The sequence below is a fragment of the Vombatus ursinus genome, unplaced genomic scaffold, assembly GCF_900497805.2.
Source record: "Vombatus ursinus unplaced genomic scaffold, bare-nosed wombat genome assembly UNPS02014775.1, whole genome shotgun sequence".
Classification (NCBI taxonomy): domain Eukaryota; kingdom Metazoa; phylum Chordata; class Mammalia; order Diprotodontia; family Vombatidae; genus Vombatus; species Vombatus ursinus.
Genome location: NW_020954553.1, coordinates 16236572 through 16249003, shown reverse-complemented (window position 1 = coordinate 16249003; position 12432 = coordinate 16236572). Strand labels below are relative to the sequence as shown.

General features: G+C 41.1%; 1 protein-coding gene across 1 annotated transcript in view; it reads right to left on the bottom strand.

The window, feature by feature from the left end:
• Positions 1-12432, bottom strand: part of CSMD2 (CUB and Sushi multiple domains 2) — a 914813-nt gene that overhangs the window by 571669 nt on the left and 330712 nt on the right. The gene's annotated exons all lie outside the window — the stretch shown is intronic.

The following is a 12432-nucleotide window of genomic DNA, read 5'->3' as shown; positions in this document are numbered from 1 at the left end:
ATTATTTTGCCTATAATTATACTGGGTGACTCTGACCAGTCAGTCAATCCACAAACATTTATTAAGTACTTATTACTATGTGCTAAGTATGTGCTAAGCACTGGGGATACATAGAAAAGCAAAAAAAAAAGTCCCTGCTCTCAGAAGCTTAAAATCTAATGATGAGAGAGACAATATGCAAACAACTGTGTACAAAGAAGATATCTAATGGGTAAATTGAAGGTAATCTGAGAGGGAAGGCACTCATAGTGGAAGGGAGATTTTGGTGATGGTAACTTGGTGAGTTACTATAATAACATAAGAATTATAATACTAATAACCATAAAAACTGGCATTTATCTAAAGCTTTAAAGTTTGTGAAGCACTTTACTTGTTGTTTGTCCTTCATTCTTGAAGAGGACTAATGACATCAGGGTGATGTCTTGCCTGTGAATTGGATTTAAGTGAGGCAGAGCTGCACAAAGTCAGCAGCCTCACTGTCTCTTCCAGGGTTAGAAATCCAGTGGCAAGACAAAAGTCAAGACCACTGGTGATGGCCTGGGATACATGGATGACCTTGGCCTTTTTAAATTAAGGTCTTTCCTGGACCTCGGTTTACTTGAGCCAATGCCCATTCTATGCTAAGAACTAGGTAAAAATTGAGCATTTATTCCATCTCAGATACCTTTACGTAGGCTGTCCCCTGGGAATTAACACAGTAGTGGCAATGCATGCATGAATGCTCACCTCGTAAAATTTTGATCTCAAGTCTTTTGATTTTACATTCATGCTTGCATTGCCAGCAGAGGATAACTAAGAATTCAACGAATGAAGAGTAATAGATTGGAAGTGGGGTTACTAAGGGATAAAGATTTGCAGGATGGGAATGGTAGAAGGCAGGAAGAGTGAGGATGGTATACTCCCACAGTGTCTTGCACTGGGCCTCACACATAGTAGGTGATCTATAAATATTTTTTGAATGAATGCATAAATATGCAGGATTATCAAAAACTTCATCAAGTTTTCTAAATGATCCCAAATAGACTTCAGAGAATGAAGATATTTTCATCTCCTGGGAAAAAATTCTGCCTTCCTCTTCCCTGACTCCATTCCCTGACTCCCCATCCTCAATACTCTTTACAGCATATTATTTGATTTTTCCAACAATTTTTAGAGGAAACCATTATAGTCATTACTGTCCCTATTTTATGGGTGAAGGAAAAGGGCCAGAGACAGTGAGGGATTTTGCCCATGGTCGCATTATCTAGTTAAGTACCAGAAGTGGATTGACTGAAGCCTAAGCTTCTACTGCCTCATATCAAGCCCTCCTCCCCAATGTATTACCCTTCCTCTAACAATGATGAATGTTTAACATACACTGAAGAAGGTATAGACTCTTAAGCACACACACACAAAAGACCCTTCTCCTAGAAAAGGGCCCAAGAACAACCCCAGTGCCCTGTTGGGGAAGCCATTCCCACTGGGGGTGAATCTGAAGATAATGAAGACACTTTTTACAGGAAAGAACATTTATAGCTTCTTAGGGCATCTATTTTTATATATCTCTATAAGGGGTCTATATCTAAAGGAAGGGAGTTAGGGAAAGAACAAACCAGTGAGAAAGAATACATGTGTGAGAGCAGTTTAAGAGACCTAACTGGAGTCAAGAACTCTGAGTTTGAATTCTGGCTCTAACATTCACAATAGCTACCTGTGTGGCTTTGGGCAAATCATTTAAGCTCTGTGATGAAAAATTAGGAAAAATAATGTTTACCTTGGCTTTTTAACAAGGATACTTTGGGCATATAGAGACCCTTATTATATCTATTGTTCTACAACAACTGTTCTAAATATCTTTCTCTTCCCTCAAGTCCCTAACCATACCCCTCTTCACCCCACATGCACTTATAGAAGTGGATAGCTTAATCTCCTATTCCACTAAGAAGACGGAATACATTTCTCATGAGCTCCATCAATTTCCTTCTTCCCTTCCTTAAAATTGCTCTGTGTCTCTTTCAACTCTGATGACACTAGAGATGATATCCCTACAACTTCACTAATGTCAGTCCCCTAGCCCATCCTACCACAGATCTCATGCTCCCTTCTTTTCTTCTTAGATGTCTTCAGTCTCTGTGTTTCTATACTTCTTTCTATCCACCTACAAATATTCATGCATAGATCTTTTCAATTCTAGAAAAGCCTTCCTTTATCCAGTGACTATCCCATTTGTCACCTAACATTTTATTGATGAACTTTTTGAAAAAAAGAAATAAAAAGGTCTAAACCTGATACTTCCATTTCCTCGACACAGTCTGTCTTCTGTCCTCATTAATTTATTAAAATTACTCTCTTCAAGTCATTAATGGCCTCCTATTGTCTGACCATCTTGTTTGATCAGACACTATTGACTACTATATACTGTCCTTCTATAAACTCTTTCCCCCTTTAGCTTCAGAGACATTACATTTTTTTGGGTCTTCTCCTACCTCTATAACAGTTCCTTCTCTGCCTCTTTGTTGGCTCCTGAGGAGGATTATACTGGTTCTTCTTAGCATCTAGTGGACTGAACTACTAACAATGAGTGGAATTGACAGGCAGATTTCTACTTGATTTAAGCAAAACTTCCAAACAATTACAGCTGTTCAAAAGTGGAATGGATTGTCCTGGGAGGTAGTGGGTTCTCCTTCCATCCATCTATTCACCTATCCATCCATAATCATTACACTTACTATGTACAAGGCCCTCCCAAAATAGAAGCCTTCTGGCAGGAAAGCTGGATATTCATCCGCCCACCACGATTTGAGAGCAGTTTCCTACTCATAAATGGCTTAGGTGTAGTCTCTGAGCTAATTCTCAACTATATATACATACTGTGTGCCCAGTAGGAGCATACCAAGAAGTCTCTATCATAGTCTCTTGCCCCCCAAAGACCTCAGATTCTGGTCAGGAAGAAGGAAATCAAGACTTACACATAAAAAGTGACTAATAAACTCAGGTTACATCTACGAAGGACCAAAGAAGGGGAAGTTAGGAGTTTAGAGGGCAGGTCAGTGGTTTTGGGAGGTATGAGTAAGGTGAATTTTAGTGTGTGGAAAATGGATTTTTTGTTATTCTTTCTTAGAGTTTTCTTCTCAGCATCCATAGCCATAACAATCTTTACTTCCCAGGTGTTAGATATGAGTTCTCACGATCATGGTTCAAAACAGTTTCTACCACGCTTGTGTAGTAGATATAGGGGTGAAGTGATGTAAAATTGTGAGGCTATTGCTGGCAATATACCTTCTTTGTCTGTTGCCCTATAAAGCAAGTGGGCACTGGTCAGTGACTGGGGACCTCCATAGGGGTGAATGTGCAGGCTGCATGCTGTGTATACCTTGATTGCCCTCATCAAGGCTTGGGAGGGGGAATCTGTGTGTTTGCCTCAACCAGCCCCCATTGAGGCTCTAGGGTATTTAGGGGAGAGCACAAGTTGTGCTGGTCTCCACTGACCCCATTGAGACGAGGGGTAGTTGCCCCCCCTTCACGCCAGCCCCTGTGAGAAGGGTTGTTAGGGAATGCTGTAGGAGTTGATGCTCCCATTATCAGTAAACTCCCTTTGAGAAGACTAGACTAGAATAAAGTAAGCTTATTTAACCCCTTATTATGACTCCATTCCTGTCTTCCCATCTGACCGGATCAAAAGCAAACCTGCTAGTGAGAGAGGTGCTAGAAGTCCTCCTGTGTCTCCTTCCTAAGAAATGGCGTACTCAATATGTTTACTTGTTCAACAGGAGGTGAGGTCGAAGAAGGTAGAAATAAAAAAAGATTTGCTAGAGATTGGATATGTGGGTTGAATATAAGGAGGTGAGTCTGTGTGACTGGGAGAATGATGGTACCCTTGACAGTAATAAGGAAGTTGGGAAGAGGGCAGAGTTGGGGTTTTGGTGAAGGGAAGATTCCTTTGCCTCATTACCTTGAATTTTTTGATCTAGATACACAGTGTATCTCCTCACTGTAAATTCCAAAAGGACAGAACCTGTTTAATTTTTTGTCTTTGGATCTCTAGTACCTAATACAATGCCTGGCACATAGTAGGTACTTAATAAATTATTATGGTCCCCCTCAAATCCAAGGTTTTTTTTTCTGGCCTAGTTTTTCTATATTCAGCAGACTATCTATTTACTCCTCTTGTCCCATCTTCCTGCCTGGAATCCCTTTCTTTCTCTCTTATTCCTTCTCTCAAATAGCCTTCCTCACCCCCTATCTGGAAACTGCTGTACTTGGAATATTCCAGGTCAGACACTTCCTAGCAGCTTGGTGCCTCATTCTCTGTGACTTCAGGAATGGAAAATTAATTAGATTCTTTTGAGAAGGACACCCTCTGACCCTCCTTCCCCCAATTAAGACACCTGGGTTAGGAGCTCTGACCCTGAAATTGTTTTGACACCTACATTGATAAAAGGACTGCCCTGGAAGCATAGACCCAAGAACGGATTCTTTCTGTCTTCTGTGACCTGAAGATCATCACGGCTGAGGCACTTCAGTGACTTCTCTCCTGCACGTACATCATACTTTTCTCTTCCTAGTCTGTGTTTGAAGGTGTTAGTCCATGCCCTGGTGTGAAGAGATTTGCCCTAGCTGGGAGGTGCCAATCCTGCTCCTAGTGACCAGGGCTCTCACTGGACTTTTTCAAACCCTGTCCCAAGTTATTACTTGCCTCTGGCCTTCTTGGACTGCTCCAGCTAAGCCTCATGGACTTCTCTTAAATATACCAAATAAAAGGGCCTATTGTGTTTCAGTGTTGAGAGTTAGCTCATCGAATCCTTTTGTGGCTCTGACATAAATATGTGTTGAATTGATTTGAACTGAAATCTATGTAATATCAGATCCAGGGGACTAGGCAAGGAAATACAATTTGAGTTTGGGGGCAATGGACAAAGAATACATAATGAAGGGTCAGTAAAACACCAAGTAGGGAAGAAAAGGGGCTTAGACTAAGAATTTATCTCAGCAAAGAATCAGCCTGAGGCATTGCGATTCAGGATCTCTGCCAGCCTTCCCACCCTTCTCACTCAGTTGCAGGCAATGTAGCTAGGGCCTGACAAACAAAGCACTTAACTCCCAATCCAGGGGTGAGGAATCTGTGGCCTTGAGGCCACATGTAGGTCCTTGGGTGCAGCCTTTTGACTGGGTCCAAGTTTCACAGAACAAATCCTTTTATTAAGGGGATTTGTTCTGTGAAGTTTGGATTCAGTCAAAGGGTAGCTCTTGAGGACCTAGAGGGCCACATGTGGCCTGCAGGTTCCCTACCCTTGATCCAATTTTTCTCTGTAGTAGGTCTTAGTTTCCTTACCTCTAAAATAAGGGGGTTGCATTAGGTGATATTAGTAACTGGTATTTTTGTAGCCTGTTAAGGTTTGCAAAGTGATTTACATACATAATAATTTTTGAGCATTATGACATCCTTGCAAGGTAGGTATTACAGTAGGTAGTATTATCCCCACTTGAGAGATGGGAAAACTGAAGCTTAGAGGTTAAAATGGCTTACCTGTGTTCATACATTTATTAAGGGTCTGAAACAACATAAGAACCTTGGATTATCTGCTTTCCAGAAAGGCACAAGATTAGAAAACAATATCAGAGACCCTGGGACTGGCTAAGGAAGCCACTAGTGTGCAACTGAATACATTCTGAGGAATGGGCAGAGTATCAGCCCTCCAGGCAAGTGTGGCAACTAATTATTGCTAAGGGGAAAAGGAGATTCAATCTCACCCAACTCACCATGAATTTACTAAGCATCTAATATACACAAGACTTTATTTTATTCTCTAGATATAAAAAGACAAAAATTAAAAAAAAAAAGTCCCTACCCTCAAGGATATTACGTTGAGGAAGGAGGGAGGGGAGGGCAGAACCAAAAAAGTAAATGAATACATTGCAATTTGAGTAGGAAGAGAGTACTAACAACTAGGAGGAGAGGGTATCAGGGAGGCCTATTGTAGGAGGTGCCACATGAGCTGAAATTTGAAAGAAGCTTTTTTCCTTCATTGTTGTACGCTCAGTTATGGGTATGGCAGACAACTGGAGGCTTACAGCCTGCACTATAAACCATGTGTCCTGACTTATCAAAAAAAAAAAAACCTGTATCTCAGGAGAACAGGAGACTCCCTTGTTTTTAAGAGGCAGAGGTGAAGAGATTGCTTTTTAGGCATGGTAAGCAGCTTGGACAAAGGCTCAGAGGCCATAGATGGGACCAAGAAGAAGGGTTCCAGTCCTGTCTCTGACACATATGGCTTGTATGTTTCCAGCTGACGGAACAAATCATTTAACCTCTCAGTGCTTGAGACAAGTCTCTGAGACTATAAACTGCAGGGAAGGTGCTTATCTGCCTTAGAAGATAGAGTCCCCTCCTCTAGAATTCCCAGTACCACTGAAATCATGTTTAGTCTCTATCCTATTTTCTTAATGCAGAGGTTCTTAACTTTTTTGGGTCACAGATCTCTTTGGCAGTCTTGTGAAATTTCTGGACCCTTTCTCAGAATAGTGTAAAAAAATGTTAAATTTCGATTAGAGCTTAGTGAAAATAAAAGCATAATTTTTTCCCTATCCTATCCCAGCTCACAAATCCTCTGGAGTCTGTCCGTGGTCCCCTGGACCCCAGGTTAAAAATCCACCTAAAGTAATACAGCCAGAAGGGAATTAAATTTCAAGAATAACTAGGAGGCACCAGAAGGCCATAGGTGTATCAATCAGTGAACAGGGCCTCAGGATTAGCCTGGTAAACTGAGGCAGCAGACAAGCAACCATCATAAGCCAATACAGAAGAGTAAGTTCTTGAGTATATGCACAACTCTAGTCATATATCCCAATGATATTATAATGAAGATAAATACAAACAGAGGCAGGATATTTGCAGCCCTTGAATGATACTTGGAAGGGAGAATGGATGATGCTTGGAAGCATCTTGGGGATGGGAGGATAAAAAGATAAGTGTTAGTGAATGAGAAGTCCTGGGAGAGTGAAAAATTATAGCAATGTTTTGTTGCTGTAAGTCTGCTCTTTGTAGATTCCAGCAAGAGCTATGGAGGCCAATAAAGCATTCTAGGAAATCCACCTTGCCTCTGTTATTCTTGACCCCAGAAAGCCACAGCAGAGGCCCAGGAGCAACAGTTTATTTCAATTAACCTTGCACGCCCCTGGTCTCAGCTCAGCTGTTTTCTTTCGTTGTTATGTGCCCAAGAATGTGTGCCCAGGATCCCCCAGCCTTCATTCTAACCCATATGATGACATAATAAAATGAAATCCATTACCCCAGAGAAAGCAGAATCCTTCTGACATGAAGAATATCTCTATTTATATATTTAGAAAAAAGTCACTTATAGCTTCTAGAGAAGTTCCACAAATGCCAAATAGCCCTCACAAAGTAGAGGGACAAGGAGCCCAAAAACTGCCTCAGTGGACACTCTGCTAAAGAAAGAGACATGGCGGCCAATGGCAACACATTAACTCAGAGTGTAAGGTTATTTACAGCACTTTCATTTTGCCCAACAAGAGGAAAAAGAGTAGAGGATAGTAGAGACATAGCTAAGACAAGTTCATCCTGAGAGCATTTGTTGGCAAAATTGGAAGGTGCAAAAAAGTCATGAGACAGTAGAGATCTACTGGCATTTTCCCATCGCCAACGTTCAGTTCTCATCAGCAATGGCAGTGGACCTTCCCCATTTGGCCTTCACCTCCTCAGCACCAAATGCTGAAGAAGTGGCACTTTGGGAAATAAAGTGGGAAAGAAAAGAAAAAAAGTTAGGAAGAGTATCATCTGGACCAGGTCTAATTCATAGATAAGAAATCCATGCTGGAGGCACTCAGACTGTGAGGAAGAGCAGGCGCACATGCACACACACACACACACACACACACACACAAACATACACACATGCACACACACACACACACACACACAAACATACACACATACACACACAAACACACACACACACACATACACACACAAACACACACACACATACACACACATACACACACACACAAACACACACACACACACACACATACACACACAGGAAAAGATACCAAACAGTGCTTTTACCCTGTCCCCTGCCCCCTTACCCAAAGTCATGCCCTACCTACCAACAAGCCTACTTTTTCATCTCAACAAGAATTTTTTATGAGAATGGTCTCTGCATCCATGGAATACACCCTTGATGAAAACATGTGATGGGAACAGTCAGGCTTTGGTGGATGATGATTTCCCATGGTAGATCACATCTTTGTAGGCCCGCAACTTAATGATCTGTGTAAAGCTCATAAGATCCTGCTGTGTTTGTGGAATGTATGTATATATATTTTTAAAATATTTAATTCAGTAGAGCAAAACACATCCTTGAAGGATGTCTTTAGACAAGATGACTCCCACGCGTACATCAAAATCATATGAGACTGGATGACAGACGGGACTGCCAAGATAACTTTGCTCAGTGATCCGCTGGGTATTGATATCAAGCAAGGTGTTAAACAGTGAGATATATGATCACCTGAGGCATTCACCCATGTCACAGAAGATGTTCTGCATTAAGTCAACACACAAAAAAGGATTTCCTATTGATAGATTCTCCAACCATTCCTCTATGTAGGCAACATTCTATCAGTGGCAACAAACCTATGTTAGTCAGTCAGTCAGTCAATAATAAACATTTATTAAGTGCCTACTATGTACCAGGCACCATGCTAAGTGCTCAGTTCAATATAATATTATTATATATTATATTATATATATAACCAATATATAAATATTGGTTAAGAATCCTGTGTACTTCAAAACAGGGTCCAGATATTCAAATCCCTTTCTCAACTATCATCTCAACAAATTTAGTTTCTTCCCTGTCCAGTCCACTAAATAGCTGCCAAAGAGACATTCCTAAAGCATAGGTCTGACCATATTACTTTGAACTTAGGGACATACTTATGAATAATAATACTTTAAATGTATACAATATGGCTATATAAGTGCAAAACACTTTATAGGCATTGGGGCATCAGAACCTCACAACAACATGGTACAACAGAGAGACTGCTTCAGAGTGAGGAAGACCTGGGCGCAGGTCCTATTTCTCACCTGGGTTATGTAACCCTGGGCAAGTTGTTTAATGTCTCAGCACCTCAGGCAATGCTCTGAAGCTATTTGTTGCCAAGAAGCGTCAATCTACATTGGTAAGGCAGTCCAAACCAAACCAAATACAACCAAAAAACCCGAAGCATTCCCAACTCTTTAAAGCAGTCACGGGAAGGTTATGATTACCCTATGTTAATGATGAGAAAACAGGTCAAAGAGGTCACATGACTTGCCCATGGGGGTCACAGAATTGAAGAGTATAATAAGAGGGATTTGAACCCAGGTCCAGAAATCTATGCACTGGACCACACTGCTTTTGTTCCCTATCTATCCCACCTTCAGACACAGAAACCAAAAGACTGGCCCATCTCAGTCCTGAAGGACCTTGCCCAGAGAGTACGCCACCTTTCCGAAACCGTGAGAAAACAGTAGCTGTTGTGTTCTTCAACGCCACACTTGTTTTCACTTCCCACGAGAGCAGGTGTCTTGTTGATAGATGAGGGGGTGTCCAATTGTCCAAATTTATCTGCTGCTAACAGGACATGTCATCTTTCTTTTCTATTCCTCAGCACCACATAGAATGGTTCCAAAGGAATGGTCTCCCGAAACTGCTATAATGTATGCTAATAAAAACAGTATACTCATAAACTAGCAGCTTCAGATTTTCAGAGGGGTCCAGGGATCCATAAACCACAGGTAGCAGGCGATCGCTGCTTCCCCGTACACATATATCCTCAGCACTCAAAGGTTATTTATCTCTAATTGCTATGCAAGTACAAATTAGTACAACAAACGCACTGTGCCTTGCTGTGGTGACACCAGCCGTGAATGGGGAGGACTCCTGCGCAGTTCCCTTAACGATTTCCTGTATTTAATTTCTCCCCCACTGAGGTAGCTTAATGGGAGAAGGCACATTCTTTCACATTTGTTTCACTTCAGAAGTTTGGGGAACTTGTCGAGTCTTACCTGGGAAGTGAGAGTCTGCAGGCAGTCAGGCTTGAACCACAAATAGTCAAGGGAACAGGAGAGAAGGAGGAGAGGGACTGATAGTTAGGCTAGAGAGATTTATTGAGGGTTCCCCCAATCAGGTGATTTATTGAGGTTCCTCAGTCATATCAAACCAGATGACCCTGAGGCCGGTCATTTCCCTAAGAGAGAGCTCCTAAGAGTGTCAACCTGCTGAAGGGTACTGGATTTGGGAATCAGGAAAGCCAGGGTCCAAATCCTACCTCAAACACTTAATAGCTGTATGACCTCTTAATTTTGTCTCAGTTTCTTCATCTGAAAAATTATTGGGTTGGCTTTGGTGATCTCTGAAGTCCCTTCCAACTTCAAATCAGAGACTCTAATGATTCTAAGGTAGCAACAACTGCGTAGAGAGGGCTCACTTTAGAACTCACTTCAGAAACCTAGCTTTGTGACTCTAGGTAAATCATTTAACCTCTCTGAGACTCAGTCTCTTCATCTGCAAAATGAGGATAATAATACCTGTACTGTTTATCTCATGCACACATAGAATAGTATGAGTCGAAGGAGTTCTGTACTGCATTGAAATGGTAGATCCAGACCTGAATATTTATCTCATAATGGTGTTGTGAGGATCAAATGAGATAGTATATTTAGAGCACTTTGGAAATCTTAAAGCACTCTATAGGCATTGATTAAATTTGACAAACATTTCTTATGAACTTGGGGCAGCTAATTAGTACAGAGACTAGGGCAAGGACTCTAAAGCAGGAAGACCTGAGTTCAAATTCTGCATCAGATACTTCCTAGCTGTGTGACCCTGAGCAAGTCACTTTACTTCTGTTTTCTTCAGTTTCCTCATCTGTAAATTGAGGGGGATGGATTTGATGGACTCTTCACTCCCGTCTCTCTTTAAATCTATAATCCTATCAAAGATCTGTCAAGTATCAAGCAAGGAACTGTTAGTACTGTGTTCTAGGGCAGGGGTATCAAAATCAAATAGAACCAGGGGCCACTAAACTGTCAGTAAGGATCCCTGCAGCTGCAGGTTGACTTAGAAAACCACTAATAAACACTAGCTAGGTTCTTATCTATTTTTACTTATTTTGTTAAATATTTTTTGATGAATTACATTTTAATTGGTTTGAGGTGTAAGCCTCCCAGCAGCATGTTGAATGCCTCTGGCCTCTAGTGCTCTTGTCCCAGGACTCAGTCTGATTATGTATTAGTTTTTAACATTCTTTATATTTACAAAGCATTGTATAGTTTACATCCCTAACTTTACTGCTTTTGACAATAATGCTATGAGTTCTTTGGGCAAAGAGAGTGATCCCCACTTTACCAAGGAGGAGGTGGTGGCAAGCTTGATCCTGGCAGGAATGAGAGATGGCTAGAAAGGGGTAAGGGGCTCAGATAAGTGAGTCCCAGAATTTCAGAAGTGAGTGAGTTCTGCTTTCTCAAAACCAACATAAAGTACCCTTCACAGTAAGTCACATAGCTCTGGAACTGGAAGAGATCTCAGAGGTCATTGAAGCCAACTCCCACATTTTTCAGATGAGGATTTTTGGAGACAACATGACTTACCCAAGGTCACACAAGTGATGATGATGACAACGATAACGATGATGATAACAGCTAGGACTTATATAGCAGTTTAAGGTTTGCAAAGTACTTTACACTTATTATCTAATTTTATCCTCACAACCCTGGGAGGTAGATATTAATATATTCATTTTACAGGTGAGGAAACTGAGGCTGGAAGAGGTTAAATGACTTGTCCAGGATCACACAGCTAGTAAGCATCTTAAGGATTTCAACTCAAATCTTCCTGGCTTCAGGTCCAATACCCAACACTGGGCCACCTCCCAGCCTAAGTAATAAGTACATAACCCTGGATTTGGATCCAGGTCAGCTGAATCCAAATTCACTACTTTTTCAATAAGGCAGTGTGATACAATGAATGGAACGCTGAAGTCAGAGTGCTAGGACCTGAATTTGATTACTGGCTTGGTTGCTTACTAGCTGTGTGACTTTAGACAAGTCATGAAGTTCTCCTGGGTTAAAGTTTTCATCTGTAAAATGGATGGGTTGGACTAGATAAATTCTAAGGTCCCTTCAAGTTGTAAATCTCTGATCCTATGAACAAATCTCACTGTAGCATTCTACCTCTTTAATTCTATGGACAACCTTTTGGAGGTTACAACGAATACCACTTTAGCCCCAAATTCCTGCCAGAAGTGTAAAAGCTGATAGAACTAATACCGTTTTGGAGCCTGGGCAAGAGTCCAAACTCTTTTAGTAGAGTCCTTTCCAAATTCAATAACTGAGACTTTTCTTTCTTTCTTTCTTTCTTTCTTTCTTTCTTTCTTTCTTTCTTT